Consider the following 12,666-nt stretch of genomic DNA (forward strand, 5'->3'; position numbering starts at 1 on the left):
GGGAACAAATCAAGTCCAACCCCGACTCCTTGATAGTATTGCTGCCAGTCATACGGGTACCCCGAATATCCTCCGGTCAAAGGGTCATAACTCGAAGAACTATCTGTCTGTTGCCCGTATCCATAGGTAGACGAGTGTGACTGAATATCAGATTTGTCATGCCCATACCCGTGATATCCCCCATGCGCATAAGGTGGTACAGAAGTGGAACTCCCCTGCTCTGAACTAATATTCATAGATGCAAGCTGCGTGCAAGAGCATTTGCCGCAGCACGCCCAGCTTTCTTCTTCGAACGACGCTTGAAAATATGTGTGGGCTCTGATTCTCCCACACGTGATGGTGGACGAGATCCATAGTCCTCGTCCTGAGTGACATGGTCAAAGTACTGCTCCTTGGTGAATTGGCCAATAGATCGTTGGCTCTGACCTGTCGTGTACACCCCACCATTGCCACCTCCACCCCCACTAGTACCACCTACATCGGTGCTGGTGCCTCCATCCCCTCCCTCACCACTGCTATCGTTGTTGTCGTCGTTCCCACAACTAGTGTCGAGTGGGGGTTGAGTCTCATCATCGTCACTCACTATGACTTGATGATGGGAAGGATGCTATGAAGTTGCCTCCTTGCCATCATCAGGACGTGTCAAACTCCTCACCAAAGGATCAAAAGAGTATATTTGCCCTTTGTTGGCCTATTACTTGATCGAGATCGATACCAAGAGACGTTGCTCCCTCGGTTACTTGTGGAGCAGGGCCTCCCTCTGCATCATCTAAATTAGCTGGGTTGACCCACTCATAAAGTGGGTCCTCAGCATCGCCACCTATCTGTGCCATGACGCCTATCGACAGTAGGTCGAGCGGGTCCGCATTTTCCTCCATGTCTCGGTCTGCCCGCAATTGCCTCTCTTAACTTCGTATTGTAATGGCGGTAAACGAGCTTTTGCAATTTCTCATACACCATCTTGTTCCTCTTGCTAGTGTGTATAAGTGACCACGTGCTCCAATTCCTCTCGCACGATGAAGATGATACAGTCCGCGCAAGAATATGAACTGCTAATAGCTGCAGTGCGGGTGTGTCGACTTGTACATCACCCACCACTCGCCTTTATATCCATGAGTAGCTTGTTTTAGTTTGAAGTTTAAACAGGAAATTCAGTTACCTAATTATATACCATACTATGTAAGTAAATAAATTAATAATTATACTCACACGGCATCATCGTTTCTGTTGATGCTTTGGCTAATGCAGATGAGAACGTACCCCTAGCATCTCTAAACCGCAAGTCACCATTTTTAATTATCCATATATCTAGAACTATAAGAAAGAAAGTCTATTTTACCAATTACCATTAGCAAAATCTAGTCAAATCGCATTACCTGGTTACCGAATTCTGCTTACGCTGGCGATTCAGGGAACAACCATTCAAACACCGCCTGGACGGTCATCTTCAAATCATTGTTCTCATGGAGCCGGCGTTTGTAATGGAATTTGGGATTCAAGTAGTATGTTGAAACCCAAATATTATTTACTCAATTGCATTAACATGCAAACCGAAGTGATGCTTAAAGTGCAAGTGCGAGTGATAATAAATACAGGTAAATGTAACAAACTTACCAGCTTGGTGGAGTGGATGCTCATTGGTAATGGTCTACCATTCATTGATGATATCAATAACCCACTGGTGTGAAGAGGGGATTGCAGTCTATATCCCTTCTCTCATGATTCTCATAAGCTCGTATATTGACCCCATCGAAGGCCACATCTCATTATCTACAGCCCATAGGACCCTGTAAATCGGATGCAGGATGGAAACGATGGTATGAACTATCCCAGAAGGAATCGAAAAGCACCATTTTCGAAACCTTCTTTGCACCGTTGGTCTTCCTCTGGTTCCAATCTAAGTAGTTCTCAGATCTGAACAAATTCTGGAGACCCCCACGATGCCTGTATAAGCCGTCAAGTGCGATGAAGTTTGTGGCGAACTGTGTCGTACCCAAGGTATTCAAAATCGGTTACGTAACGGCCGTTACAGAAAAACAAGCTGTAGCGGCCCCATAACGGTCCAATAGCTGTTTTTTCAAAAAATAAAAAACGGCCTTAACGGCCGATACGGGGGCTGTAACGGCCACCGTTACTGTTTTGGAACACTTTGGTTGCACCCGGTCTAATGATGTCCCCTCCACAACAGTCGCGCATTACAGCCAACATCCATGAGTGATTGTATATGAAGTTCGTCACTCTCCTCGCATCCTCGATGGTCTTCCTAACAGAATTCCTCTAGCCTATTCCCTTGAGCATTAAATCAATGCAATGTGTCGCTCACGGGGTCCATTAGAGAAGATACCTCATCAATTTCTTCCTAGCCTTAACAAATGCATTGTCGTTGTCTGTCACAACTTGGATGACATTCTCGGACCCAATATCTTTAATCACTTTACACACACACACACACACACACACACACACACACACACACACCTTTTATTTTGGCTGATGCATCAACATATTTGAGAAAATTGGGTTGCCCTCTACGGTACACCATGAAATTGATAATGAACATTTTAATAGGTCCCATCCACCCATCGCACATGATCGTCACCCCATATTGCTTCCAGTTCGGCTTGATTCCACATACCCAAGCCCACATCTCCTCGTACTCCTAATCGAGGTAGACCCAAAGAATCTCCTGTAGTGTCAGAGGCTTCACTCTGGGCCCGACACGTTGTACTTCCTCAATCATATTTTTACAGTAAGGACTGGTTGCTGTATTTGCCAATATGTGGCTTGAGATGAACCACTTAGATATGGCGCCCCCCACTTTCTCCCTGAGCCCCTTGTTCTTTGTGTTCTTTAACCTTTTCTGATTAACACCTACAATCAATGCATCTGTAACACGGGCGCTCTGTGTGCGTTGTAGGCCATGCCTGCCAAAACCACTGCTATCCACATTGCCTCCCTCACACCATCCACTGCTCCCACTAGCTTCATGTTGGGATCTCCCAAATGACGGCCTAGTCTCGTCAAGCCGTCTCCTTTGCTCCCCCTCCCACTTCGATGCCTGAGACTCGCGGATCGCTTGTCTAAACTCCCTCTTATCCCGAGTCGTAACACAGTCATCAGGATATGTAATCCCCTGATTATTGTTGCCATCTTGCTCGTCAATAGCACGTAGGCTCCATCTAGGACCTCATAGCTCCTCCTTCAGATCCTTCCCCCAGTCCTTCTACTGCTGCTTGTGTGACTTCGCCTCGACCAACACTCTTCTCATATCCTATCTCACTAGCTTTGTTACACTCGGTCAATCTTTCATATTCTTGAAGTTGGCCACAATAGTTGCATATGACTCCATATTTATTTCCCTCCATTGGCCGTCCATGTTTCTACCCAATGCCCCTTGCTCCTTTTCCTGATCTAGACGACATTTTGCTCCCTAGTAGCATACAAATTTGTAATAATCGACAAAAAACATACATTAACCTGATCTAAAATCTCAGGTGGACCACACCATGAGGAAAACATACATATCAGGAATTTTTGTTGTTTAAAAAAGTTACTTTTCTAGGCAATCACAATCATCCTATCATGGATTGGAAAATGGATGGCTATAGGAAAAATGCCAAATCAAGGATGGATAGGATTATCTGATTAGTGTGGTTTTTGTATGATAGTGAATGAAACATGTTTTAAACTTAATGGACAATTCAGATCAATCAATTGGATTGTCCAATAAATTGTTGCAACTTGGGAATTGTAGTTATAGTGCTTTGAGAGCACTGGAGCTTTGATCAAATAATCTTATATAGATTTTTCTTCTTGAATTCAGAGTTCGGCTTGCTAGCTATTTTGTTTAAGCCCCGACCAAATGTATGGATTAGATCATTCTATCAACATTTATTTAGGGCTATGATTCATCTAAGATGGGCCATTGGCCTATCCAAGAGATGGCCATTCTAATGGATGGTTTGGATCAGTGGATACCTTGCCCAATCGGTAGCCACAAATGTTTACATGCTCCACACGTGGTTAACCTTAACAAATCCTATTCAATATAACAAGGGAAATTAATCTTGGCCAATCTAATCACAACCACACATACAGGGGAGTAATGTAGGTAGTGTACTTGACCTAGGCATGGAGATATCTATGTGCCCAGGGTTGTGTGGGGCCCATAGAGGTGTACGTCACAAATCCACTCCTACCATCTGTTTTGAAAGACCATAATAGGACAATATTCTAAAAGTCGGGCAAATCCAAAACTTAGGTGGCAGGCCATACCAACAAAATAGTGAGAACAACAATGTTCACTGTTGAAATCTTCCTACAGCTGACCATGATGTTTATATGCATCCAAACTGTTCGTAGAATGATTACCACTCGGATAAACTATAGGAACAAATACCATCCTTATACAAAACTTCTGTCATCGTCGGGTGCTCAATCCCCACTGTTTCGTGAGGTATGGATCACACTTGAGTTTTGGAAATGCCTAATTTTTAGAACCCTGTCCTATTGTGGTCTTTCAAAACAGATGGATGGAATAGATTTGTATGGTACATCTCTATGGGCCCCACACAGGGGTCACACGCAATCCACTCCCAGTTTTACAATGGAAGTTAGTTAATACTCTGGCTGTGTATGACACTCGATACCCAACAGTTGAAAATTGTACGTGGCAAATTCTAACACCAACTAAACCATGTTTTGGCTTGATACAAGTCCGTGTGGCCTAATCAACATGTTGGATGGCAAAAGAACATTACAATTTCCCTAGGAAGTTGTAAATGGTGGGCGTTTAATCACCTCCTTTTCATTTGGTGTGGTCCACATGAGATGCACATCTGCTTCATTTGTAGGCTAATGCCATAAAATTATTTGTCAAAATAAATGGACGGTATTGTTAAACTATTTATCATCATGATGGTCCCACACATCATGGACCCACCGACCTACTCATCCAAAGAAGTAGCACGCACGCGACTTCTTAGGAAGTGGTAGCTTAGTGTGCAAACCAACTCTGTCGGTCTGATCGTGATTTATGTATTTTATCCACACAATCCATCCATTGTACTAGATAATTTTAGGACTTGACCTCAAAGATTAAGCATATCCAATGCTCAAGTGGACCACACCACAGGAAACAGTGAATTTCTACCGTTGAAAAATTCTTAGGGGTCATAGAAGTTTTGGATCCGTGTCATTTTTTATTTATTTATTTAAAAAAAATTTTTTTACCTTCATCCATGTCTGTGTGATCTTATGAACAACTTAGATGACAAATAAACATCACTATGGGCCCGACGAAGGTTTAAACGGTAGGAATCATTATCCCCACTGCTTTGTGGTATGGTCCACTCGAGCTTTGGATTTGCCTCATTTTTTGGCTCATGACTAGAATGATCTCGCCAAATAGATGGACTATGTGGATATAACTAGTGTTTTAAATATTGACGATATCGACCGATATATCCCACGATATATCTTGTATCCCACCTGTGCGATACGAAACACACAAGTAGTGGGATATATCCCACATGTTTGATTTGGTGAGCATTTTTTATTTTCAAATCCTTTTTTTTTTCTTCTTCTATAAATCATGTTAAATCAGTGTCAAATTGTTACATGAAAAATCATGGATTGGGGAATTTCGAGATTTGGAGGACCAAGTTGCCGAAAATTGAAAAAAAAAAAGTCTAATTTTTCGCAAATCGGTTGCAATCTTTGTGTCTAAACATAAAATCAAACATGTACGTAGCCTGATCTAGTGATTCTTCTTTTGCTTTTGAATGTATTGCTTGTGTTTCCACACATCTTCTTACATTTATAAATATGAATAAACTTGGAATATACTTGCATCAATTCATTAGACAACGCATAGATTAGGACCCCATACAAAGAAAACTTGTTACGTGCACTTGTTTTATGTAATGTTTTGATTTGTAAGTGTATTAATGTCTTTTTAACAATCACTGAAATTTCATTGAAAAATTCGACCAATTTCCAATGTTTGCCCGTGTTTCCAACAACAACGATACATTATGCGATACAACTGATATATCCCATGCGATGACCGATACATATCCATATCCCAAAGGTGCGATATGTAACGCGATACCGATATTTTTAACACCGGATATAACACATACATCATGGTGGGGTCCACGGAAGTTGACGTCCACACATGGTCGAGATCGGCACCCGCACACCACAGTAAAAGGCTTTCAAAAGCCATCTTCGAAACAGACGAGGGTTCTTAAAGGGAACCCTCAAAACTCTAAATTCCTGAAAAATCCCTGTCCAAATCCTTAATCTTTAGTAGGTTCTTTGCTGAAATTATCTTTTGATTTCAAAATTTTAATCTATTCGAAGGAAGAAAATGGAAAGTTGAGATTTTTTCGCACTTACGACGCACCGATTAATCGATTGGCCCACAGTTGCTTCTGATCACTGATCCTCTTTTATGATTGACCCACTGCCACTTCCTATCAGTGATCCTCTACTACAGGTACCAAAATTCACAAGGCCCCTCCCCTTTTTTTATATAAAAAAAAATTTATTATTATTATTAATTATTTTGCATATTTACGCAGTCCCTCAATGTCATCGGCCCTTTTATTGTCGAAAAGGGTTTGTTGGCTACAATTATCCCGTGAGTCCGTGACAAGGTAGGTAGCTACAACGTTTTCTCGCCGAAAACCATATTTTTCGCAAAAAAAATCGATAAAATCTCCATAAAATCGCTGATATTAGTAAGGGAAACGAAAGAAAGCGTGTTTCGGTGTCACAACTCCAACGACACTGATACTATCGACGATAATATCGATTGTTTGCCGATGGGCCCCCGTAAATATCCAACCCAACGTATTGTTCAAATATATAATTTGGCCTGCACGAGGGCCCAAATATATTCAATTTGATCAACTTGTGGCCCCAAAGTTCAGTTACTACATTTTCTTGGGATGCATGCATGAAAGTGCAATGCATGCTATATGTATGTAACCATCTTGTATTATTAAAGGAGTCATACATGCGTATTAGTTTCCAATGAAGCTACTATGTTAATCCAACAAGCCACATACCCTAAATCCTTTAGACCATTTGCACACTCTCAAGTGCACCAACCATCTTCAAACTTGATTATGGAAGTGGGCTTATTAACACCCACTGTTCGGAGTATCCCTGATATTATCAAAATATCTCCGATATTATTCGTATCTCCAGCTCTGTAATATCAAAAAAACCAGTAGTGCTACCGATAACATTAGTAATCTCAGAAATTCTAGGTATTGACAATGTCTCACTAAGTATTGCCAATGTATCACCAATATTTTCGATTGTGTAAATTCCAGGCGTCACTTGCATCGCCAATGTATCGACGTCACCAATATTTTTTAATGTATAAATTCCAGGAGTCACTTGTATCGCCATTGTATCAACAATATTTCAATAATATCGCCAATGTTTCGATGTCTCCAAAATTTTGTTTATTTAAAAAAATTCTATTTTTTATGGGCACTTGGTTGTATGTAATGTTCAAATTGTCTATGATAATATCGACCATATTGCGATATTATTATTATCGCAATATAAGCAATATTGAGACCACAATCTTTCGTTTCCTTTCCAATTATTGACGATTTCTTGGCAAAATATCATGTTCTTAGTATTCTGAAATATCAATGGACGTTTAGATGGAAGGTTGGATGGTTGAATGGATACATGGGATGGTTGGATTGGTTTCTTATGACAACACATGCTTTTAGACCCCCATTAAATGAAAACTTATTTGCATTTATTCTTTTTGCAATTTTTTTTATTATTCTTAAATATGCAAATATGTGTATTTTAGCATTTACCGAAGTTTCGCTGAAAAATTCCATTGTTTTTCCCATGTTTCCTCAATGTTTCCTCATATTTCTAGTTATTGGTGATAATATCGACAATATCAATATTGTTTCCTTATCCCTGACTAACGAAACTTATAAGATATCGATACTTGGAACACTGCTAGCACCCTTAACACATCTTTAGTGGGTTGACTTAAGGCCCAAGCTCCATGAGTAAGTGGCCCATTCCAAAAGCCCAATTAACCTAACAAGTGAAATAATTTCTACATCATAACCATGCCCCAAAGTGGGCCGAATGGGGGTAACAAAAGAATCATACTAAGTGAACCAAATCATAACCATCATATCCATTTACCAATGAGCTAGAATCACAACCATATATTGTCACACCCCATAATTTGGATACAGAGTGTGCACCCTCAGACCAACCTGGGGGGTAGCCTCTCTAGTCACGAGGGCATACACCTCCGAATCCTCCCTAGTCTCTCTTTCAAATTCTTTTGCATTAATAATTTGAAGAGACTGAGGTTTGGATTTCCTCAAAGTTTCAGGATCACCCTTCTTGGTGGTCTCCTCCCTTTCCAGTATGCTCGTGTGGAAGAGGACTCAATCTAATTTTCTTCCCCTCAAACATGAATGTACAAATATTCGAGTGGCTGAATATTGTAATGTCCAAGTCAAATAACTAGACCCTACCCAAGATGATGTGGCTGACATCCATGGGAACCACATCGCACCACAACGAATCCTTATACGACCCTGTGGGATCGGAATGGAGGACTCATCAACCCACGACACTTTGTAGGGCTGAGGGAGAGACTCGACTTTCAAACCTAGTCAACTCACGGTGCTGCTGGTAGAGACTACATTGGCCCAACTGCTACCGTCCACGATCACTTTACAATTCTTTTCTCCACACTTGGTATAAGTGTAAAAGATTGTGTTCCTACGCCAATCAACATTTTCTTTAGCTTCGACAAAGGCGCATCTGACTATTGTGAGAGTGTGGGTCTTTTAATCATCAAACTCCTCATCACTAGCACCAATATCAGGCTCATGTTCTTTTGCATTGCAATTGTCCTCGGCATCCTCATTTGCCTCATCTATCATGAGAGCTTTACCTCTCTCTTTGTTTGGTCATTCCTTTGCAAGGCGACCATAACCATTGCAACGGTAACACTTTATGTGCTCATATCTCTTCGAACTAGTGCTGACTAGATCCTTACCTTTAACATCTCTGTTATAGGTGGGAGCACTAGTTAGGGCTTTGGTCTAGCTCCCAGGGTTAGGTTTGGCTCCCTGAGGAGCAACCTTGCCATTGGAATCACGAGACCCAAACCGTTTTATGGTCGGTTGCACTAGGTATCGTTCAAGCTCCTCTACTCTTAGGTAGGCCTCCTCTAGTGTACCAACATTATGAGGGATAAGCTCACGCCTAATCTCAGGGTGCAGACCTGTCCTAAAATGAGATGGGGTCACAACAGGGGACTCATCGACATCACATCACATCACATCGCATCATGTACTCAAATCTCTCGATGTAATCTGATACAGGTATTGACCCCTGCCTCAAGGATTTCCACTGATCCAAAAGGCGATCACGGTTGGAGAGTGGGATGTCTTTTTCTTTAAGAAGTTCTTCCATCTCAATTCATGATGTAAGGGGTTCATCTCCACGCCGCTCTGCCTTCCACTCTGTATTGGTCCAGAACAACTTGGCTTGACCCGTCAACTTCATCTTAGCGAACCTCGCGCAACGGCGATTTGGCATGTCATGTCACTTGAAGAAGTGGTCCATGTTAGCTAGCCAGTCAAGGAAATGAATCAGGTTCAAGCGACCATTAAAATTGGGAACATCATCTTTGACGCTCTTTGTAACTCGTTCCTCAGTGTCGTAACGATCCTGTGACTCTATATGGGGTGCGTGGGCGCGTGGTCCTACATGACCTACTCCCTGACCAAAATTCCTATTATGACCCCTAATGAGTTCTATTGGGACTAGACCTTGCTCAACTGGGTTCTCATCCATTGGCTCTCTTACTTGAGACTGGTTGTCTTCCCCAGTGATAGGGGTATTGTGAGAGGTAGCCTCTAGCTGTGTGAAACGCTGGTTGCTGCCAGTCAATTATGCTGTAGTGGTCCTATTGTGCATCTTAATGACCATCAAATGACAGATAATCTTTTCGAGAGCCTCGACAATTTGATCCGCGTTCATGGTGGGGAATAGAACCAAGGTGTTCCAAAATGGTAACAATGGCCATAACATCCATCACCATTACCGTTATGACACAGGCCGTATCGGCCGTTATGTCCATTTTTTTTATTTTTTGAAAAAACTTTTGCAGGGCCATTATGGGACTGTTACGGCCGTTTCGACCCTGTAACGCGTAACGGTTATGACCGTTGTCGTTACGTAACCGATTTTGAATACCTTGAATATAACAAAACCACGACCCATTCGCGTTTGCATACATTAAACGACCCCAATGAGAGACAACCTTGCTGAATGTGTACTATATGATGAATGTGGTGCAAAAATCAGATTTGACGATGCTCAATGTGATACTATATGATGCACATGTATTTTATGTATGATGACCCTTAGTACCTCAAACCCTATGGATAACTCTAGAATGATTTTAATAAGGTTAAAACTGAAAATTCAGTAACTAGGTGTCTTAAAGTCACTTAATCTGAAAATTCCAACAATATAGGACTTTTAAAATACTCAAGCAGAAATTCAGCAAGCCAAATCAGAAAATTTAGTAAGATATATGCGATCTGTATGCTCTACTATTAGTATAGGAATTTCGTCGAACACATACTCTATGCTAGACCCAGGCTCTGATACCAAATTTTATGTAGGATGATGGAAACTAACCTAGGATGCAAGATGAGAGATCAATTATGCATTAATTTCAGTAATCAACATGTAAAATCAAACATATGTACATGATAGATTTAGAAAATTCAGATTTGTAACACCAAGGTCCTAGGTTATCACACACGCGGTGCACAAAAATATAAAATAATTCGAGAGTGGCCCACTTAGAAGTAGGGACTTCCAATCTAGCATGGGTAGACCACATGAATAGACAATGACGCAAATAAAATTCTAGTTTGGGAAAGGTTTTACCCAACATATAGTCTAGGACGGAGTTTGAAAAAGATATAGCAACTAACAACAACGATAACTGCATCATTATAAACCAAGAAGCCTTTGATAGATCCAAATTAGAGTTGAAGGATTCTCTAGTGGCCACTACTAGAGAAGGAACATCGATAGCCCAGTTTAGACAATGGTTACACGACTGTTGTAGGATCCCGGCGACATGCTATTCAATCAAACCTATAGGTTTCAAGGAGTTATGGATCAAGACGAGCACAGACAAACATTCAGATCTAATAGCCATGGCAGGAGCTCTACATAATGACGGCCCGGTCACGAGTATTTAAAGATGGGACGAGTTCTCGATGTTTGGGCATGAAGAGGTAGGGGTCATGGTCTGGTCAGTTCCGCTGGAACTGTGGTATGACGAATTCTTCTTAGCTGTAGTTGCTCAGTTGGGAGATCTTATTGAGCTAGATCCAAAAACTAAGTTAGGAGAGGAAATGGGGGCCATCAGAGTTAGAGTCCGCAGAAGAAAAGGGGAACCTCTACCCCCATACATTCAAGTCCTAGCAGCAGAGAACAGGAGGCAAAAAACGACCCCATCCCGAGATGGGGAGATCCGTGGAGGTCTCGAGAACCAGTATCTCAGACCTCGGTTCCTTCGGCTGTGACCGAGATGGAAGAAGGTACATGACCTCAGTTCTCCGCAGGAACACCCATCCCGCATGAACTGCCGAAATCATACCCCGCCGGACCACCGAACACTCCCGGCTACAGTTGTCCTCATCCCATCCACTGTAGAGAATAGGTGGACAGACGCAGGACAGGAGAGCACCAGATCGTGCCACGCGTCCTTTCCCCATGGAAAGATCTCGCCAATCGTCTATTGAATGGATGGTGGAGAAAGTTCCCCCCCTTTTTTGCAATTTCAAGATCCTGAGAGTGCTAGAGAGTTGTCTTATCACTGGGATACGCGTCAATGCGTCAATGCAATCGAGATATCTCCGGAACGTGGCAACCATCGGGAGGGTCGGGATCTCTGTAGTCGCCCCGAGTCTGCAATCGGGTGTACTAAAGGTGGCTTGAACTATATTGCATCTACAAAAGGTGGTTCGGGCTCCACCAGGTCTACAAAAGGTGACCCGGACCGCCTGAACCACACTGGCTTTAATCTCAACCTATCGTTGATTGCCGATCCTAACTCCCATCGCAGCATCGCCCCGTGTGATAAGGAGCTATCTAAGCTCCCCCACAACAATCTCTACCCTGGGGAGGATGAGCCAGACCTCCAGTCTAATTTTGACGATGAAAGTGCCGACGACTCCATCAGTGAAGATCAATCCTCGTTAGGGGACCTCAGCAACCCACTCCTTTGCTCCTTGCCAGGCTCCAACCCCCAACTTGAAGCCATGTCTGAATCTGCTCTATTGGTGCTATTTCAGCAAGACTCTGGGGAAGATATCATCGAAGCAGAACCCCTTCAAATCAGGGTGGGAAATTGCTCAACTGAAATGGGGATAGAGATTAGGCCCTCAAATGTCAGTCCAGATCATAGAGCAAAAATTATAGGCTCTATCCAGAAGAAGAGATGGATCAGAGATGCTATGGGACATGTGGGGAGATCCATTGGTTTGTCGTTTGGTTATAACCCAGAAGACTTCATCGCCCTATTTCAGTGTATCGAAGCACATGGTCATCCAATCAGTGGCT

The 12,666-nt window shown here is 42.3% G+C and overlaps 1 protein-coding gene across 6 annotated transcripts in view; it reads left to right on the forward strand.

Annotated features, from left to right (window-relative positions):
* Positions 1 to 12,666, forward strand: part of LOC131240008 (uncharacterized) — a 125,542-nt gene that overhangs the window by 30,190 nt on the left and 82,686 nt on the right. The gene's annotated exons all lie outside the window — the stretch shown is intronic.

The sequence above is a fragment of the Magnolia sinica genome, chromosome 3, assembly GCF_029962835.1.
Source record: "Magnolia sinica isolate HGM2019 chromosome 3, MsV1, whole genome shotgun sequence".
NCBI lineage: Eukaryota > Viridiplantae > Streptophyta > Magnoliopsida > Magnoliales > Magnoliaceae > Magnolia > Magnolia sinica.